The following is a 21,859-nucleotide window of genomic DNA, read 5'->3' as shown; positions in this document are numbered from 1 at the left end:
CCCCAGCTCTGTTACTCTCTCTTTACATCTGAGATAACACCCAGTACCACCTTTACCTTATCTCAAGTTTCTGCTGTGGTGGCTTAATTTACATTCCAGGTATCCTCAGAGGCATATTCAGGGGGGCTTTTGCTGTCACTGGTGTCATAGATGCCATCTGTCCCACAGCTTGGACTCTTTGTTTAACTGGTGATATGCCCATGAGCATTACTTCATTACTACTTTGCCACAGTGGGAATTTTTGTCTGGATGCATTTCCCTGGATGCTCTAGCCAGACCTCACCTCTTCCAGGCTGCAGTTATTGCCATCCTGTCTCTCCCATCTGTGCTTGTCTCATGGCAGAGTCTTCTGTGGCCCTAACAGTGTCTGGGACAGGCAACTGTGCTCTTCCTGTCCTTACAACCCCAGAGCTACTGTTTTGCACTAGGATGACAGACCAGGCAGGAAGGGTAATGTCTGATACATGTTCTGGTGACCCATTATGTGACAAAAAATTACAGGCTGTGAATCCTATACCAGCAACTCTTGATCTACTCTTCCTGCATCTATAAATTGCACATTGTCTCTATATCATGACATTTCTATTGCTTTTATTACTTTATCTGGTTGCTAGGGACATACTCCAGTCATGAACCAGCACCATATGTTTAGGTCAGACCACAGAGATTTATATGTTGCATTTGTTTTTGTATTCCTTTCCCTACAATACTGCATACTTTTCATGGTTTTTAAGCCTATAAACATATTTTTCAGTATTCTATTCTGAAGTTGCTTATAAATTGGATCCATAATATGGCTTTAGCAACTGGCATTTACATTTCGCAGGCCTGTGTATCATTGTTCTGTCTTATATATTTGATTCTGAAATTGTTGCACTTTTTCTTCTGAATCATGGTTTGTACCAGCCAATTCTATTACTAAAAAGATGCATCCCTATACAACTTCTGCAATTCTTCTCATGATGGAAGTTCATTGTAGATGGCAGAATACTTTTTTATCAGCAAGACAAACACATTAATTGAAGCAATTTAATTGCATACTTTCCTTAATAACACTTTTATTAGCTACTAGCAACTCCATTAATACTCTTGGGTCATTAACTTTGATGCAGCAGGCAAGTGCAATTTTGTTGTAATCAAGAAAGTAATAAAAGGATAGTTTGTGCACCACAGGACAGTTTGCAATAGCAATAAAGCCTAATGAATTCTATTATTCACTCTCTCCTATTAAAGGTTGAGTCTAGGTTCTGATATCAAATATCTGGGGAGTGAAGCAGATAAGAGAAGGACCATTCTGTCCTAATATGAAAGTTATAGCTTGCACTTGAGAAATTAAAAGGAAGTAATTGAAAATAAGTGGATTCCCATGAGTGTTTCTGTGAGAACAAAATTTGAGACACAACAGTGTCCCAAATGGAACCTATTCTTCAACATGATTGTGAGTCAGCAAGATTAACCTCAGCTAGGTTTTCTCTGACTGTTTTTACAGCACAAGATCCCACTGCTGGGGAAGAGGAGTCCAAAAAGGAATTGTTGGATTTATCCAAGATGGGCTGACAGCTTTTCTTTGTGTTTCCCTGTTTTCCCTGTGTATGCATTAGCCATTGTCAATTGACTTGGTTCAAACTTGGCAGGTTCCATCACCACAAGAAAGGGAAAGTGATGGAATCCTATCTTTCCCACTAGGTTTGCACCAAGCTATATCTTTAAGAAAATTTGTGTCCTGTATAAGACCCCAGAAAATAGAGTACTAAAGAATGGTGGAACCTGATTAGGACCTGAATTACAATAAGTAGAAACATGACTGCTTTTCAAGGACTTGTCAGTTTTAAGGTTGGAAGGAGCCTTTGAGTTCTAGAATACAGGGAAGACTCCTGTGGAGGTTGCAGTAATTTTGGAAATCTCTTAGTAATCTGTGTGGCTTGTAAGAAACCTTTTCAGGGGTTGGGGAAGAAAATTAGTTGGTTTTAAAATGCATTCTGTAATCTTAAGGTTATACTTCTTTTATTTAACTAAAATTTTAAAAATATGAAGATTCATCTACAACAGCCACATGCCAGAAATGGGCTGTACCTCCTCAGATATGTGCTGTAGCAGTGTATAGCATCATGCCTGGGCATATGAGACTCCTTCTTAGCTACACTCTTGGCTACATTCAGAATGTAGAACAAGGAAAATGCATAACACTGTACAAGATGTACAGATGGCCAGGTGACTAGGAAAATCCCATGTTTCCTTTATTCCCCTTCTCCCACTTGGATGACTTGTGCCTAAATGCAGTTTATCTTGGTGTTCCTATACATGGTGCTAGTCCTCCTCTTTCAATAACCCAGTAACAATAACCCCATTTCATACTATTTCCTTCCTCCTCAATACTGTTTTTAGTTATTGCAGGGGTAACTCAAATCTTGCCTTCATCTAAATCTTGCTTCAAGCCTTCATCACCTCACCAGTACAGCACTGCTTGGATGCTATTCTGGTTTCCTGAGGGAGAACACAAGCTGAGAAATGCCTGCACTCTTTTACCAGACCTTGTGAGTAGCTTGGATGAGAAAGTCAAGAGCTTCTAATGAGTTGATTGATGTTAACTGACAGCCAGCTGACAGTGGCAACCTATTGTCCAGCAAAACAAAGCAACACATGCACAATTACTGTGACACAAGACCCCCCTGTACTTGTGCCTGTTCATGGATGACAAGAGGTGGGGCAGTTTGAAATCCCTGCATCAGACTGTTCAGCAGAAGATGGCCTTTTTCTGCCTAATCAGGCAATTCCAAATAAATTCCTTTTTGTGTGTTGGTGCATATTGGATCAGTGTCCTCAGGGAATGAAGGTGCAGCCCTGTTCATTTCCTGAATTTCAGAGTGCCTGAGGCAACAGGATTTGCATCTCTGCCAGAAAAGTGGCACCTTCTGGCACATGCCTCAGTGAAGATTGCCAGCAGATGTCTAAGGCATCTCCAAATGCAGAGTTAAACACATCTTGCTCTATTTTCATTCTAGTTGGGATGTCAGTTTAAGTAAATGCACAAAAAATACTGCAGCTGTTGTTTGGTGAAAACCAGATAAGACTTTTCATTTATTAACTCGGGACCTAATAAATTTTTGCAGAAATAGAAAGAATGGAGAAATTTAGGTTAACTCCAGGGAGAACAAGATTCTTTTTTTTTTTTTAATCTGAGGAAATATTGTCAAAGATTGCCTAGAAAGGCTGTAAAATCTCCATCCTCAGACTGAGAATGGAGCATCTTCCTTCAACTTGAATTTATTTGAAACTTGGAACTGGAAGACCTCCAGAGATCTCTTCCAACACATTGGATTCTGTTTCTACAGTTTGTGCCTGTCTGATAACATGGTTGCATATGCTAGAGACCAGCTCAGGTTAGCAGCTAGTACAAATGAGATTATTCATAACAAATAAAAGCAGGTTTTGTTTTTATTCCTAAGGTTTTCAAGCCTGTACTTTATAGTTTAAAGCACACCAATAGGCAATGCAATACTGTTGACAACAGCAATTCTTAACACTGATAATTTCTAGTCCATCAAGTGCATACCAGCAATGTTTGAAAAACTTCAATTCCCTACCAAAAAAAGGATGTTCTTAGAAACTGGGTCTCACAACAGAAGTTCAGGTCTTTCCCACTTTTTAATGTAGTAGGTATATCTAGCCACCCTCACTGACAATAGTTGAGGGACCAGTGCTCTCATCATGTCTCATCTTCCTTTTACTGTTCTCTGCTGCCCTGCATCCTTCCAGCAGCCTCCTTTCACCAAAATCCTTCTGCTGCCTCATCCTTCACCTCACACTATTTAATTCTTAATGCAACTGATGATTCTGTGTTCAGTCTGATGCTGATTCCCTTCAGTGGGTGTTCAGCTATTGCCAAATCTGAGCTTCCCAGCTCATATCCATCTTTCCAGCTCCTCTCCTTCCCTGAACTTCTCATTGTACTGCTGAAAAGGGAATAATGCTTTTCTTTTCCCCCTCAAGTCAATGATGGCTTCCCCCTGAGTACCAATGCTGTGTTTTGCAGCCCTTGCTTCAGCCAACACCCTGTATGAAACTGTGTGCAGTGAAGAGCAATAAGTAAGCATTTAATCAGATTTGCCACACATAATCTTCAGGGAAATCAAGCACTTCTGTGCTAATTACAGGTTTAATAAAGGATGGGCAGTGATCAACTTCCAAAATTCTCCAACAGTCCTCCCAGAACATAGGCTTCCAATGTGTACATGCTCATATATATATATATATATATATATATATATATATATATATATATATATACACATACATACATAAATAGATATATATTTGTATGTGTGTGCATTTATAATACACTACAACCTAGTTCAAAGGGAAAGGGGTCTGGATTACCTCTATGAAATTATCTTTCAAAACCAAGAGAAAAAAAAAAGTTAAAAGAGCTTTGAAATCTAAAAATACTCCAAGTTACACTGCTGATGGTTCTGCAGTGAACCATGAAGACATTTATATTATTATAATTTTTGTGAAGGGATATCAGTCTGCAAATATGAAATTAGAAAGTTGCTGTTCTATCCAAAAGCAGATGTTTAAATATGTTTAAATATGAACTGAGGAAATATTAAAGTGAACATTTTGCAATGGATCCTCAACTTTTATCAGGAATCTTAATTAAGAGGCTATGAGCTAGCAAAGGACAGGAAAAGACATGGTCACTGTGCTTTACCTAAATTATTAGAAAGTAAATATCTAGGGAAAGAAACCCAAGACTGCCACTGACGCTACTGAAATTAAGAAACCACTGAAAAAATATTCAAGGAGGCCAAAGTGTTTAAGTCAGAGAAATCTGTAGACAACTAACATAAAAATCATGGTTACATACAATTTGTCACATAACTTTAGGTAAACATAGATATCCCAAGAAGTTTATTACACTTGCAGAAAGAGGAGCGAATGAGAATGGATATCTGATCAAAATATTTGACGGCTGATCATAAAAATAAGGTGCAGCTGCCTAACCAATGTAATGGCCATCCAGCTAAGAAAAAAAAAACAAACAAAAAAACAAAAAAAAAACCCAAACAACTAACCAGAACTCTCTGGAGCTTGTGCAAAAGGATTTATTTTGGATGTGACTCAGTAAATCACTCCCTTAGGTTTGGTTACCTTCTTCCTAATGCTGCAAATCTTTAAACTCATCTATCACATCTTGATAGCCTGAAGACTTTCAGTTGTCACTTATGCAGTGTAGTGTAACCACTTTCACTGATTTTTTTATATGAAAAGTTAATTAGGTGATTTTCCACTGACAGAAAAATGGAGCAACTGGGATGATAGTTAAGAATTAGAAAGACCAGGCACCACTGTCACAGGCAGATGTCTTGTGCAGGATCTTCACTGAGGATAACTTTTCTGCTCATGTGTAAATGATTCTTGAGAGTCAGTAGACAAGTTTATTTTATTAGTCATTGAGTCATCAACTCAGAGTAGCCACAAGATGTCATCATGGGCCTACTAAGATAAGCTTTATGTGGGTTAAAAATATATAAATAGTATAAATTAGAGCCACACCTAAAACCACAAAGAATTATAGATATTTTATATCAAAAATATATTTTGAAACATTTTCCATAGTTTTATTGCCATTGCTTTGGAATACAGAAAACTTGAGTATGTGTGTTCATCACATCAGCATTTTAACACTGTCAGCCTTCTGGAAGGCATTTCCTGCTGGGCCAAAAACTATTTTAGGTGAGATGACAGATATGCTTAATGAGGTTAAACCAACATAAAAACATAATACTAGAAAATAAAATTTTAAAATTTTATAATAAATACTTGAAATGAAATACTTTTACTATGAAATACTATGAATGCTTGAATGCTTAGGAGTTTTAAAATTTTCTTTTCATGCAGTCTTATAATTTGCTTTTTTTTTTTTGCAGCATTTCTACACATAGAAAATTAGAATTTTATATTGTACAAAGTTTTTGAAAGCAAAGATTTTCATTCTTTGTGATTTCTTCATGAATATGAGGATATAATAAAGACAAATTTTTATGGTGGACTGTGATATTCTCCCAAATATGAACTCTAAAATAAGCAATCAAGATTACTTTTGCTATAATTAGATAAAAAATTCAGACCTGATTACTGTTAGTTGAACCCTCAAGATCAATTTAGTTATGACAGAAAAATCTGGAGGGAACCTTAAGCTCTTTAATTGATGTTGAATATGCCACAATATGATTTAAGTGCTATGATATTTAATATTTTGATTTCTCATCAGTTGCAGAATTTCAAAGGGATGCAGAGACTGGAAATGGGGGGTATGTAGGAATTCAGGGATTCACACTGGATGGTGAATCACTGGAACACATCTAAAATGCCAGTAAAAGTTTGACTTGTTCCTGCATCATGCAGAGAGAGGAGTGCCCAATTCTGTGACTCAGAAATGCAGCTTCAGTCTTGAAACTCAGTATTACTGTGGGTCAGTATTCTCCAAAGTATAATAAAGAAGCTCACTATTGAGAAATGCACTGCAATTAATGCTGGAAGAAGAAAAACAAACCAACAAAACCAAACCAAAAACAACTTACCAGATGCACATTTCATGTATTTATTTAGAAAAGTAACCTGGACAAACACACTGAGTTGTATACTGAGCTGTGCTCAAAGTCCATAAGTGGAATGCATAAAGGAACAGACAATTCTTTGATGATGTTGCAATATTGTTCTTCTGTGAATTTTGATTCCACAAAAATTTGTGACATTTCAGATCTTTCTATTCAAAAATAAGAAATATAAGTTTTTTATTCAAAAATGCATTGTTCTGGTATCACAGATATTTCTGATCTAATTACTGTACATGACCTGGGTCACTGTATCTTCACTGAGTCTTCAGTGTTTTTCCTTAAGTTAACCCAGGTTCTGTTAATTAATGAACAAGATTTCAATAACATCCTATAGAAATTTGCAGAAGCTGAATGATCCTCAGAATCTGTGGTCTCACTCCCAGTACAACAATTAGGAGAAATTTCAAAAGGACCCATATTTCTAAATATAACCATTTTTTCCTGATTAAATAATTACACATTTGTCCAGCACCCCTCACACACTTTATGAACTTCAAACATAATTCATTTGGCTATATATGAAAAAAAGGAAAGAGCAGAAAAACCCCAAAATTACTTGCAGGAACACAATTCCCTTGGCATTGAAAGGATTAAGATTTGATTACTGTTATTTCTTCCTGAACATAGAAATGCTGCTCAGAGAATGACAAATGGTTTTAGCATTATAACAAGGAGTATCTCTGCTTTCACTATATGAATTTGTTTTATGCTTTCTTGGACAAATATTTTGCAACAACTAATGATCTTTGAGATCTCACTTTTCTTGTATGATATCATTACAATCTGGCAATAAGACAAAAAATCAGAAAGAATGCTGACCAAAGCTGTAATCATAAGGAACTTAATAAAAACTTATTTTTAAAATTAAAAGTACCCGAACAAAACTCTGATATGTAAACAGAAAATTTTGCCTATACGTATTTTAGAGACTAGAGAAAACAATCTGTTCTTATCTATTTTATTATCTTCTCTCTTTTTTTTTTTTTTTTTTTTTTTTTTTGCTACATCCATGTCTAAATTCATCAACAGAAATTTTTTTTTACCTCAGTGGGAGCATAGCAGGGGTCTTACAGCCAAATTCTGTTTATATTTTAGGTTAGATGATAAAGATCTGTAAACCTATGAATATTCAGAATGTAGCAGACAGAATCCAAATGAAGTCATCAGCAGATGGTAGTGATTTTATGGAAAGTCATTCAGTAAAAATATCTGAGAAAAGGAGGAGGAATGTTCAAACAACAGCCTCAAAGGGACTATTGTCATAGGAATTCTTGTTGGTTGGATGATGAGACAAGGATGTAGGATGGTGGCAGGCACCTGTGTTCCACATGCTGAGATGTTTAAAGTAGTGGCATTGGGAGGATTCTTGTCTGACACACAGCCACAATTGTCTCTGCTAGGAAAACATTCAAGGAATGAAAAAGGCAGGTAGCACCTTTGAACTATTTTCAGTGCTGCTGAAAGCTACTGATTGTTTGTTAATTGTTTCTATGAAGGAAGTGGAAAAAGGCTTTCTGATAATCTGAATCACTGATAAAGCAAGGAAAGAAGTAATTGAAATGGGGTTTATCTGTGTTTTTTGATGAGGTGATGCAAGTGAAAATCTGTTCCTCAGGTAACATGAAGATTAATATACTAAGAAATAGAAAACTTTTTGGGGAAAAATATTATTTGACTGGTCTTCCATCATATAAGTATCTTAATTGTTTAGAAGGTTTGATAATGAACTACTTCTACCAAAATAGGAATATTTTTTGAGTGCTGAATAAGATAAGTCTTAGTAGGCCATGAAGCAAATTATGTATTGGGTTATTCCTATTGTGGAAAGAATGAAATCTTTTGACCAAGATACCTGGATTATGCTGAGAAATGAAATACATTATTTGGACAAGTCTTAATGAAATAATAAATAAAAATAGAGAAAGGGAAGCTGGTGTGTGTGAGACATTAGACTGGCATCACATTACTGAGTTCATGATAATGCATAAAACATTGATTCAATGCATAATTTTATTTTCTGATGGAAATAAAATGCTTCTATTCCTTGACAGGGATTTCCATTATGTATATTTGCATCCACTAACTGGATCAGTCATATTCTTCGTACTGCCTATTGCAGAGCTGAGGGCTGGAAAGTCTATCTGCTGGTCTTCTGGGTCCTCATCAACCTGCTAAGAATATGTAAGGAATTCAGGTACATCTAAGCCCAGTTTTATTTGGAAACTCTGTAAATGAAGCTAAGACATATTAAATGAAATTCTCATTTGTTAGAAAATTTCCAATGCATTTTTTCTGCTACGAAATTGAATATTCCTGCCCTGCCTTTTCTACCAAGTTCCTGTGGAATGGAAATTCTGATATCTTGTCAGCTCTAATCTCAAATTTCTACTCGAGCAAGGAAGACAAGTTTGGCTATATTATGTTGCTGTAGCCTTGCAAAACAACTTAAATCTGCATGCCTGAATGGTTCATGGAATTTGAGGGAATGATTTTTAAAATTGCTTCAGTTCAACCTCTTTCTGATTTGGTTTGATTTGATTTGATTTGACACAGAAACATGTGTAGGTCAGGGAGCAGGATGGGACCTATATGTTGAACCAATGAATTTTATTTTGTCATTAAGTGTTGCTTTGTTATGGGTATTCTTGACCTCTATCTTCTCATGTTCTAAACTTCTCTGTCTAATAAATTATGATAATTAATATTACATTTATCTGAAACACAGTACATCTCCTCTTCTTTCCTCTCTTGAGAAAGTGTTCTTTTTACTTCCTGTTCTCCAAGTATGAGCTAGTAACTTTTTTTGAAATATATATCTCTAGTGAGGTAGTTCTAGCTACATGCATATGTCTAAGGATAAAATTATGGTTCTCAGTATTTTTACCACTGTTCTCTATTCTACTTCAACTGTGAGAGTACAGAGGAATATATAGACACTATGTTTTTCTCTCTATGATTTAGAAAAAATAAAATCCCATCAGATAAAATTTGACACAAAAAATTTGAGCCAGAGATCAAATAGGATTTTTCCCTTCAGAGACATTTTTTAAAGATTGATCTATTTCTGTCCTGGATCTTTGTCTTGCTTTGTGCTTTTGGTTTCACTCGTGTTTCAAACTTGACCTTTCTCACTCAGGTTAATGTGCTTTTATAGTATGATGATTGACTCAAACCAAAATTTTCAGCCTGGTAGCATTATTTAAAACCACACAAGCAGTACCAGGTCTTCTCTGAGAAAAGATCTTTCCAACACAAAGCCCATTTCTTACAAAGGAAAATTTTTCACTGTTCTCTTCAGGGAGGGAACATCAGGGTGATCCTTCTGTGGTCCACTGTGTATATTAATCTACATTGTTCATATATCATTTTTATGTTTGGGTAAAGAGCAGGGATATCTTTCTATGTGGAAGCACCATATTTATTACAATAGTGGGAAAGATAAAAAATTAAATTATTAATGTGGTATTTAAGAAATTATTTTTTTTCTGCTAACTGCTCAGATGCAGTAACAATATCGAATAGTAATAACATAAAATGCTGGACTTATTATTTATAATTTACATTGCATTGGAAGAGGTGTATATGACATACAAAAGAACTATTTTTTACAATCAGACGTTGAGGCAAAAAAATTCAGTTTTTCTTGATTCATTGATAGAATCATAGGCTTTCACATTTAATTTAGTGAAGTCTTGAGTGAGCAGCGTGATAGAGAAAAGGAGAAATTACTCAAATACACAGAAAGAGGGGAGGTCAGTCAGTTATGTAAGGACAGAGAATTTTTATGGGAGTTCCAGTAAAGGCTAAATAATTGCCTGTGGAATGGTCACTCTCCTTCTTTAACCCATACTGGGAACACTTTAGCTCATTTTCACCCTTGCAGTACTTTGCTCTTGCCCACAGAGTGTTGCTCAGTTAGATAAGCTAGCGTTACTAATAGAAATATTATGCTAATCCCTAGTGACATTCAGTATACATGAGTGTCTGTATACTTAATGTGAAAATTTATCTTCTGCAAAATATGAATACTAATCATTTGCCTCAGCTCAAGACCTTCCAGTGCCATACTCAGAGCTGTAGATAATCCTCCATCTCTCTGAGAAAATATGGGAAAAATGAAGGTCTTAGTCTTATATTCTTGTTTTGCATCCTCACACTATTTAGAATCTGAATTTTCTAAATCAAAAAACAAAACAAAACAAAAACCACTGCATTGATATTTTGAAATATTTTCTACATGATCTTATTTTCATATAAGTCAAGACACTTTTTATCATTTCAAATGATAAAATGTCTTTGGTCAGGATTGCACCAAAGTTAATATGGTTGATGAAAATTATAATGTTGACCTTTTAATACACAATTGAAGAAAATTAAATTTTAGACCTCTTGATTCTGTAATATGAATTTAAATTTTTGATTTAATAAATATGTCTAAGTATGTATTGATAGTGATGGGATTTTTAATGTAAGTATTATAAAAGTCTTCATTATGGGCTACTTAGTACAAAAGTAGAAAATTATTTTAGAGGCAAGTAGGTTGAATCTGCAGAAGAACTGCTCTGTACATAAGGTTTGAAATTTATTTGCTTTAGTTTTGGAAATGATGTATGGAGATAATTTAGACCACAAGTTTTTCTTCCAATTTTTCAGATTTGCTTTCAAGCTAGAAGGAGTAATTTCTATTTTGCTAGTTTTAATTTCTTTACATATTTTGTCATCACCTCATGCTTGTGTTCAAAACTGGGGAAAAAAACTCCCACAAACAACCATCACCACTTTTTTTGAGAGCAGGGATAATACTATATCTTCTTCTAGTTATTATTGCATAACCATCTTCTTGCACGTTTTTCACCCTCTCTGATTTTTTTTTTTTTTTTTATTATTTTTTAAATTTTTTTTTTATTTATAGAGTTTTAGAACTCCTCAATTTGTTTCAATATATTTTGCGGGATATCACTTGCTCTGTCTTTAAGCAGCTCACATGGCATCATAGAAAACCTCTTGTTTTTTAAAGTTTTTTATTTATTCAGAGATCAAAAAGAAGCAATAAGTGATACTATCAGGAATTTCTAAAAATAGTATTAAACAAAAGACTGTTGTTAAAATTTACATCTCATAACTTAGGCAAAAACTAGTCTTGACTAAAGAGGTACTTTGGGATTTGGAATATCAATGTTAATTAACATAGACAGTTCAGAAGTGGCAGTAAGAACGCACTATACCCTGCCAACAGTTAAGGTAACACAGACACAATAATTTGAAAAGTGGTGAAGGGTTAAATCAGCAGATTTTGTACTGTCCATTAGAAGAAACCATGAGTTCCTTCTAATTCTTCCCAAAGGTTTTGCACTTAAAAGAAGCTGAACTGAGATTTGTCAGAATAGACAATGACAGGAAAAGTAAGAAAAAAAGCAAAGAAGTTGATGTGAGGTGACTAACATGAGGTAAAAATCAGCAACTTGTGATTTTTAAAATTTGGGTTTTTTATAGACTGAAGTTTCCCTGATGAGAGATTTTTCTGGTATTTGAATATGTTCATAGCAAATGACAGCTCTGGTGTTCTTAGCTGTGTGTTAAGCAGAAATGATGTGTAAGTCCTGGGTGGAGGGAAAAAAACAGAAAATAGAAGAGACTTGTGGAAGATCAACATCTCAGTCATGAGCAAGATGAAGCTCTGTACCTTTCCATGCAGTGGTCTTTCTGCTGAAATGCATGGTTTGCTTAATCTTGTATTATATTATTTAGAAGAGATATCTAGGGGATAGAGAGAAAACAACACACCCAAGAAATCTAGTTGAATTATTTTGCTAGCTCACCTCCAACACCTTTTTGAATACACCTTGTAAAACTGTCATCATCTGACACATATGAAATAGAATTGACTGGTTTTCTCCATTAAGTGTAACATAGCAGCTGGCAGGAAACTGAGAGGGAAGCACACAGGAATAATCTTAATGAGTACAGAAAGTTATTAAGGTACACATAAAGTAGAATCCTGGAAAAAATAAAATCTAAGAGGTAAGCAGGGGAGAGCATCAGCAACACACTCTCTTTAGACATCCACTGCATATGGATGTGTACAAATATACACCACCATAAAACAAACAAACAAACAAAAAAAACGAACCAAGAAAATATGAAAGTATCAAAACATCATATGAAGATTGAACTACATGCATTTGATAAATAAAAGTGAGATTGTATTAGCCAGCACTAATAAAAAATATGTATTTTCTTCAGCTTCACAATGTCTGAATTAACTAGAGATATTGCATTATACATAGAGATTAGACCAGAACAGAATTCAGCAGAAATGGAGAAAGAAGACACAGAATTTCAAGTAGTTCTGTGATACTGCAGCCTGTGTGACTGCTCTGAAGATTTGCTGCCCCTAATGAATAATGCAGATAGTGTGATTTCTTTCAAGGGAATAATGGGCTATCTAATGAAAACTTTGAAGGGGGTTGCAATTTACCTGTCAGAAGCAAACTAAAAAAAAAAGAAATCTAGATATCTCATTATCAAACCCTAGAAAAAAAACAGCTTATTCTTTTAGTTTCAAGTTATTCTCTAACTTTTTTTTTTTTTTGTCTGAATATGCTGCATTAAAAATAAGGCATTTCCCATGTTAAAAGAAAAAGAAGTTTTCAACTCACAAGTATTTTTTTATTTTTATATTGAGGTAAAAAAATGAATGAAAAGAGGTTGTAGTATGCCCCTAAAGCTAATTTCAATATTCTGTCCATCAATTATATAAGGACATATAATATTTATTTTATACTTTTTTTTGGTCTTTTTTTCTTGCTTAACTTTCAAATCAAGGGTGAGTTTATTTGAATGTGTTTGTTGTTACAGAGTACACTTGACACTTGTAATTTTGTCTGCAATGTTGATGGTAAAGTAACAGAGTATCAGAGAAATAAAATTAAAAACAATCAATATGTCTGCTGTGTTTAAAATGAAGACTTTTATTCATCTGTAAAGACCTGGAGGCTCTTCTGTGACTTCATTGCATATGTGTGTTATAGAGCTGTAGAGAAGGGAATGCAATCTATAACATCAACCATTCTGGAAAAATTCCTGAAAGGATTAATGTAATTAGTGAAGAGTCTAGAAAGCTGAAAGAATATGCTTGTGTGGGATAGGCACAGCTACTGATCCTGAGTGAATTGGATGCCAGGTACTTCAACATAACAATTATGGCTTGTTTGGTTTTGTAATTACTGTGGTAAGAAGTAAGCATTTAAAAGACATCAGAAATCTATGCTAAATGAGCATAAAAAGAACATAGTATGTCAAAAAAGAACATGTTATTTCATACAGAAGTGCCCTTGCAGTGCTGAACAGTACTAAATAAACCTTGCTTTGTAACCTGGTCTCTGTGCTCTGCCTCTGCACATTCTAAAACGTTGACTTTGTACTGCAATAGATTGGAAGATATTTGGTGACGGTTTGTTTTGTCAACACACAGAATATTCACCCACAGCAATGGCTCTGCTAAAGGGTTACAAAGGAGTCCAGTGCCTGCTCAATTTCAACTGCTTTTGTCAGCTCTAAAGTAATATAAAATCTGGAGTTATGGAAACCTCAGTGCAGAACATTGTGTTCAAGCAGTGGCTAAGTTTATTACTCTGGAAAGAAGTAGTTCTTGGACCATCATTTCTATGTGAAATTTAGTAAAACTAGCTGTGCAAAAATCCACCATACCATCCTTCTTTACTTGCATTTACTCAAGTATAGAAAAGTAATAATAAGTGGCCAGAATCCATTTTACAAATTAATATTAAGAAAATCCAGATTATTTGTAATGCAACACAGCTATTCATTTCAAGATAAAAAACAAACATTATCTGCATACAGCTAACAGAAAAATGCAGTTTTTATAATTGGTTGTAAGACAGATTCTGTTACAATGATATTAAAGAACTGTTTTAGGATTTATCTATTTTTTACAATAGTTTCAGGTAGTTTTTCCAATTGAAGAGCTGCTCAAATAGGTTTTTTTTTAGATTTTAAAATTACCCCTTTTGCTCTTTATTAATAATTAACTACTCTGTGACTAATTTTCTTCATGTCATATATACAGTATATTTTTCTACTCTCTGGATAGAACAAGGTATAAAAAAACACAGAAGATGATGATCAAAAGAAAGGATTTAGAAATTATAGTAATTTGTCTTCAGCTCTACACTTCTATGCTGTGGAGAAATATGGTTTCTGCAAGAAAAGGGACAAGGGACACACCAAAATTAAGTACTCAGGCATTGGGTCCCATATATGCTAGAAGTGGTCCAGGTTGTTCCAGAACAATTCAGGGTTTTACAACTGACTTTCAAAAAATGACTAGTTTATATATCAGTTTAATCTGCCTTTTACCATATTTACTGCATTTATGTATATATGAGAAAAGAGAGGATTAAAATGAAATTTATTTTTTCTACATTTACTAAAAAATAACCAAAGAAGAAAATTTCAGCTAACATTGGGAAGACATATATATTATTCATTATAGCTGCATAACCCGTGGTGTCTAGAATTTTATATACAGGAGGTTCTGCTTTATGAGAAGTAAAACTGGAAAGGAACATGTCTGAGGACAAAGCACAGCACTATGCCATATATTGACTCTATATAATTCCTCCTGATGTAATAAAGTTTATTAAGTATGTTTTTCATAAATAACATTTAAACTATAATTCCTAAAAGAAAGTAATGAGGTAGTGTTCCCCATCAAAAGCTAAGTAGGTAAATGATTAACAGAAAATATGAGACAATTTCATCAGTAGCTTAGAGATGGTGTTAGATGGTTGTTTGTATACAGTAATGTACATTTTATATATTATTTTACTATATCTCTACATAAATGGATACAAATTCTAAAGTTTTTTGTAATTAAAAACATAATTAGATTTATATAGCAAATCTGAAATAAACTGATCATATAATTAGTCATTCTCTTTCTAGATCTCCTGCCATATCAGACAGTAGATTACTCACAAGATTAAAGCTATTTGGTAGGAATGATTCAGAAAAAAGTAGCTGACAGAGTTGCTTTAATATGTATATGTATAGATATAGAGATATATAGATATATAGATATATAGATATATAGATATATAGATATATAGATATATAGATATATAGATATATAGATATATGTATTACTATTTTCCCTCAACTAAAGCTTTCAATTCGATACGTTTCTTAAAAGATAAGGTACAGATGTTGAAAATGTTTTATGCAGAGATATTTTAGGAGGCCTGCTGCTGTACTCTTTTCTCTGTGTGTTAATTATTGCACATAGGCCCTTTAATGTAAGCATAGCTCAGTCATCTCTAAAGTGGGTATCTGAGCTGAAACCCCAGAGGTGCAGTTTCCAGTTGAATCACTGAATGTGGTGATGCAGTGTGTAATACAGGGTGACAACTGGGAATTTACTGTTGCACTCACTGTCAAGCCATGCTAAACAAAAGAGAAGGAAAGGTGTTGTTTTGAAAGTATTCACTTGCCAGGCAAGAGCAGTGGGCTTCCCAGAAGTGCTCAGTTCTGATCCCAATAGCCACTGAAACCAATGGTAGAATCTATGAATTCCAAACAAATTCTTTCTAGGATGAGAGGAGCAAAACCATCAGTGTTATCAGTGCTGCAATGTCAGACAACTTGGTGTTTGCCAGACAACAGCAGTAACTGCAGCTTATGAAGCATAATCACAGTGTTGCTTCATGGTAGACCTGAGATTTATGGTCTTCAAGTTATGTCTCTAACTTTCTTCTCTGATAAGGTGTTAAAGTGTGCACTTCTAGCAAGGCACTGTCACAAAATCATGTCCCACGGGGTAAATATAAAACTTATATTGTTTCAGATTTTAAATAGGGATCAGAACCAATAATATAGCAAATTCCATTTGAATACCAGCTTTGATATTCACATTTCATTCCAGTTACAGGGAGCCTTGGAGTCACTAACATTTCTTTCTTGTGTCTGCAGGACTGCTCATTCTGTAACATCCTCCTGATTCTGTTAGTCTAGTCCCCTATACACCATTCTTTCTGTAGAAACTGATATGATAAATATTTTAACATTTATTTTGAGGGTATATCCAGTGATTAGTGTCATAGAAAGATCTCTTACTTCCCTCCACCCTCCCTCCACCTTTCTTTCAGAGGGAATGACACATTTACCATCCTGGATAGTCATGGAATACAGAAGGAAGATAAATCAATGAGCCAGAACTTGTTTTACAGCCATCTTTAATGTATATAGACACTGAAGGTCAATTTGTCTGCTTTATTGGTCTACACATTTGCTCAAATGATGTGTGGGCTGTTGTAATGCAATTAATTTGTTCTGAGTATCTTGTGTGGGAATATTACTGTTTGCATTTAATGAATTTATAAAGACGATTAATAAAGATTTTACAAGAATCCCTCACACCTTTAACAATTACCACCCTTTCCAGCAATATAAATTCTTGTCCAAAGTTCCTTTCAGAATGTTTTGTTCTCTATTCATGGAATCCTAGAGTGGTTTGAGTTGGAAAGGATCATAAAGATCATGTAGATCCAACGTCCCCAGTCTCAGCTATCTTTCTAATCATCTTGGTGGCATCATCTGGACTTGCTCTAGCAGATCAATGTCCTTCCTGTTCCCTTTGCAATGTTATTTTTTCTTTCCACAGTAAAGAAGTAGGTTCCATATGCCTTTTTTTTTTGTCTAAACTGTAATTTTTTAAAGTATTTTCTTTCAGATTGCATCTAGATCTATAAACAGAATATTAGTAAACATACACTGTAGAAACTGGCATATTGGAATGAAGGCTATTTGCTTGTTTTCTAAGTAATCCAAAATGGTTACTTAAGGATTTGTTGTGCATAATTAATGCACAAGAATAAATTTAAAAATGTGTAACATTTTAACTCTGGTCTTGAATAGACTCAATCTTCTTCTGCAGGTCTAACTGGAGTGTCAGATTGCTGTTTACATGATCTTTATTAGACAAGTATGTACAGGTGCATATCTTCAGAAATCCAGCAAATATTTTCTACTACAATATAGCAAAGGTTTGTATGAGTTCATGAGTGGAGGCAACTATTTTGTTCTGATTAGCTGAGCTGCAAACAGCATTCACATCATGTCCTTTTCACTCTAAAATTCTATTCAGCTAGTGTAAGTAAAGCACAGGTCTTCAGAGACAACTGTTTAGATACAGTATTCTGTGAAAATATTAAGGGTTTGTGATGCTCTTCAAAAAGTGCAATATGGTGTTTTCAACAAGCAAATTGCAAATATAAAATATACATAACAGCACAACATCAGGGACATAATTCTAGATCACTAGTCTTGCTTCCAGAATGCCATAATCTATCTTACCTGTCTGTCCCTCTCTTGCATTCATTTTATTCAGGTAACAGACTGAGTTATTCAGACACAGACTGAGTCTCAAGTCCCTCAACCTATGGTCTGTAAAATGAGGATTTAAGCATTCCTTATTTCAGCATTCTATCTCTGTGTTTGCTATTTACTATTATTTTTTCTTGTTTATGTGTGTTGCACCTGACAAGACTGCATTTTCTCATAGGTACATATGTGTGCAGCAATGAGAAAGGAGAATTGTCTCAGCTTCCTAAGGAATGGTTGTATTTTCTTAGTTAATGAAAACAACATCACATTATTAAAGCTATTTGTGTAACTATGAATGATGGTGCTCAAACCTTTGCTGCAGATACAGGAAAAATTGCCAGCTGTATAATCAACATAGTCTAAATATTTGCTACTGTGATGATACCCAATGCTGTGTGAAAGCTTTTTGTTCAAACTTAGCCAATAACTGTGCTTTCATGTCTAGTAGTATTTGCAAATTTTAGTAAAAATTGTTGTATATTTTTTGATTCCTTCCTTCCTTCCTTCCTTCCTTCCTTCCTTCCTTCCTTCCTTCCTTCCTTCCTTCCTTCCTTCCTTCCTTCCTTCCTTCCTTCCTAACAGCATTCTATTTACATGTACTGAAAATGAAATATATAGGTTTCCCAGTATTAATTTTTTAAAATAAGAAAGAAATCTATATTCAATTTAAAGACATTTGAAAACAGATAAAAAAGAAAATGAAACATTGTTTGGAGAAGCAACAACTTCTGTCCACCCCAAACATTTTTTGGGGTGGTTTTGGTTTTTTTTGTTTATTTATTTTGTTTGCTTGTTTCATGAAGTTCATAGAAGCAATTTTCTTCATTTTGAGTCAGTTTTCTACATGACCAGTGAAATGAACAGTCAGCTTTCTGCATAGCACCTTTCCATGCCAGTTGTCAATCTGCCAGTGTGGTACTAATGCTGTTTAAACAAAGCTGGTTCTGTTTCACTGCCAGCAGCTGAGCCAGTGAGTTGCAATGATGGGAACTGGAATTGGCTGTTCCCTGGAAAACGAAGCAGTGACTCTGAACAGGAACTTGGCTAACTACAGAAATGTGCCATATTTGCATAATGAAATTTTAATGTGAAGCGTGTCAGATAGAAATTCACTATTTCTATATCATAAATAAAAAATACATGGGCAATTTAATGTGGTCAGCAAGAATGTTCTTGCCTGTATAATAAACGGTAAGAAGTGTGAATACATAATTAAAGACAGCTTACAGTACCAAGATTTTTAGAAAAGCAGCCAGACTGGTATAGCTGCCAATGGCAAGCCCACTTTATTTCATTTAATAAGCTTTTAGTTGTTGGATGCAGCCCAGTCTCAAAGAACACTGGACTTTGCCAAACACATTTCTTATTCATAAAATAAAGGCAAAAACTCTGGAACTTCCTTCCCATTTACTGTTTTCTAATTAGATGGTGAGTGAGACAGCAGAAGTGATCCAAAAACTAACTGCCAAGTATTTGGAGTGCTGAATCAGGGAAATTAAAACTCCATTAAGTTATATACAAAACTATAGCAGTAATTTAGAGAAACATAAGAGCAATTCCTCTCATGGTGGGAATGGCTAAACATCATATTCTCTACAATGTCTTCCTCTGTGAGCTTTAGATTTGGTGTTTCATTCAGCTACAACCAGGTGGCAAATATTTATTTCTGGCAGTGCTCATTTGGGTTAAATGACTTAATAAGTGACAACAGCTAATTGAAAACAGCTTGAGATCACCCAACACGCTCTAAACTAATCTAACTTAGGTTGTAAAAGCCTGTAATACTCTGCTGTCTGATGTACAGGCCAATTTTGGAGGAACTCAAGCAAGATTAACAGATGGCTCAGAGATTGCTGCAGGGAAGAAGGGTCTCAGATGCTCATATCTTACAAGGTGAGCAGAGAATTCTCCTGGTAGATAGATTTCACCTGAGTACCCAGGAGAGCCTTCCAATCTTCAGCCTGGAATGAACGATAAGAGTTGTGAAGGATGCTCCTGTAACTGCCAGTTTTAGCATGAGGGATGAGATGGCCTTTGCAATGTGTTATGGCCAATACACAGCCTTTCATTAAAGTGGTGTGTGCTGGAAGATGAGAATTCTTACTTGCTCTTCACATGAAAACCATTTTATAGTCTTGATTATCTTGTCTATTTTTAGAATAGATCTCAGGAAAAATTCCTTCCCTGAAAGGGTAGTAAATCACTGCAACAGTGTGCCCATGAAAGTGGTAAAGTCACCAGCCCTGGAGGTGAAATATCTGTACATGGACCCCATGGTCCCTGGTTTAGTGGTGGGTTTGGCAGTGCCAGGCTTATGGTTGGACTAGCTCATCTCCAGAGGCCCCTTCAATCCCCACTCCCTCTGTGACTGTGTGAGACAGTAACACCTTCCTTCTCTGGCACAGAGAACCAAACCTTCACATTCAACATTCAGTTACACCATGGATGTATAACTTTCCATGTTTGGTTTACTTTCTGTTCTCTATTTCTTTCTCCGTGATTGGTAAGATTTTTTTTCGGATGCTGAAGAAGTGAAACATCTTTTGTAGCCTCTTCTGTTGTAATATCAAAAGGTTTGTCCAATTTATAACACTCTTGAATTTTTTATTAGCTGTTCTGAAGCTCCAGGGACTCCTAGGTTTGTGTTTTGAAATAGAATTTTGGAGGTTTGTAGGAGGGGGTATAATATACTGCATGATTAAATGAAATTATATGTGCTGAAAGTATGCTAGGTGTTTGCTATAAAGTTTTAAAATTTCTTGCTTATTTGCAAGAATGTGAGCTCTTTCAACACCATCTTTTGCAATGCCTCTGTTGCCAAAAAGCAGTAGAGACTTGTCCTTGTTTAAACAAATCACATTAATATAATGTGAGTACTGTTATTCCTATATTAGTAAATGATCAAAGCCTTGAAAACATAGAGGGCAGTTTCCTCAGAGACCAATACTGTAAGTCCTGTTGCTGGGAAACCATTTTAATTCTTTTTTCCTTCAAAATGACTAAATCATTTTATGTCTGGTTTCAAAGACAGATGGGAAGATGGGAGAGGAAGGAAACGAATTTCAGAAATCTTTCCCAGCTATACCTAGTGTCTCCTCCCCATCCCTTTTTTGGGGCTCTTTGGGTCTTGTTCCTTTCATCCTGCTCTGCCTCCTTAGCCCAGGTTCTGCAGTGGGGATGGATGGGTGGCTGTCCCACCTTGCAGGAGGTGGAATTGCCAGGGCCAAGGACTGGGCTGGCTTTTCAGGCAAGCTCCAGCTGCCTGGGGAAGGGCAGTGCTGGCTACACCAGCCCATGGTTAACCAGAGGGAAAGCAGGGAAAGATGGGGAGGAGGGAAAAAGCCCTGGATCACTCACTTGTTCATTTATCTTCTGCCCACTGAATCCCACGGTTCAGTCCTTCAGGTCAGGAGTTTCTTTTCCTTGCTTCCAGCTTTCTCCTCTTCCACATTTCCCTCTCTGTCACGCATCCTGTGTCTCTTCTGGTGTGCTCCAGCCTGGGTTGGACCTTGGACCAGAGATGGTAAAGAGGATTCTCTGTAAGTGCATGAGAAGCTGAGTCCCATTTGGCACCTGAAGTGGAAAGAAAAGAGAAAATTGCCTGTTACCTCTTAGGTACTTCATGGAATTTGACTCCAGTAGCTGTCCTTGTCCATTGAGGAAAAGCTGCAGTATGAGCCAGCAGAGGAGTGAAAGGTTTGGCACACCAATCCCTCTACCACCCTGCTGCCCACAAGTGCTTTATACAGAATGGCTGCTCTCCACTCCTGTCAGAACAGATGGGCTCTGGGTGGATGGCAAAGCTTCATGAGCCTTTGACTTCTTCTCACCTATCC

The sequence above is a fragment of the Oenanthe melanoleuca genome, chromosome 4 (genome assembly GCF_029582105.1).
Source record: "Oenanthe melanoleuca isolate GR-GAL-2019-014 chromosome 4, OMel1.0, whole genome shotgun sequence".
Lineage (NCBI taxonomy): Eukaryota > Metazoa > Chordata > Aves > Passeriformes > Muscicapidae > Oenanthe > Oenanthe melanoleuca.
The sequence above is the reverse complement of the archived record's forward strand: the minus strand, read 5'-3'. Positions refer to the sequence as shown.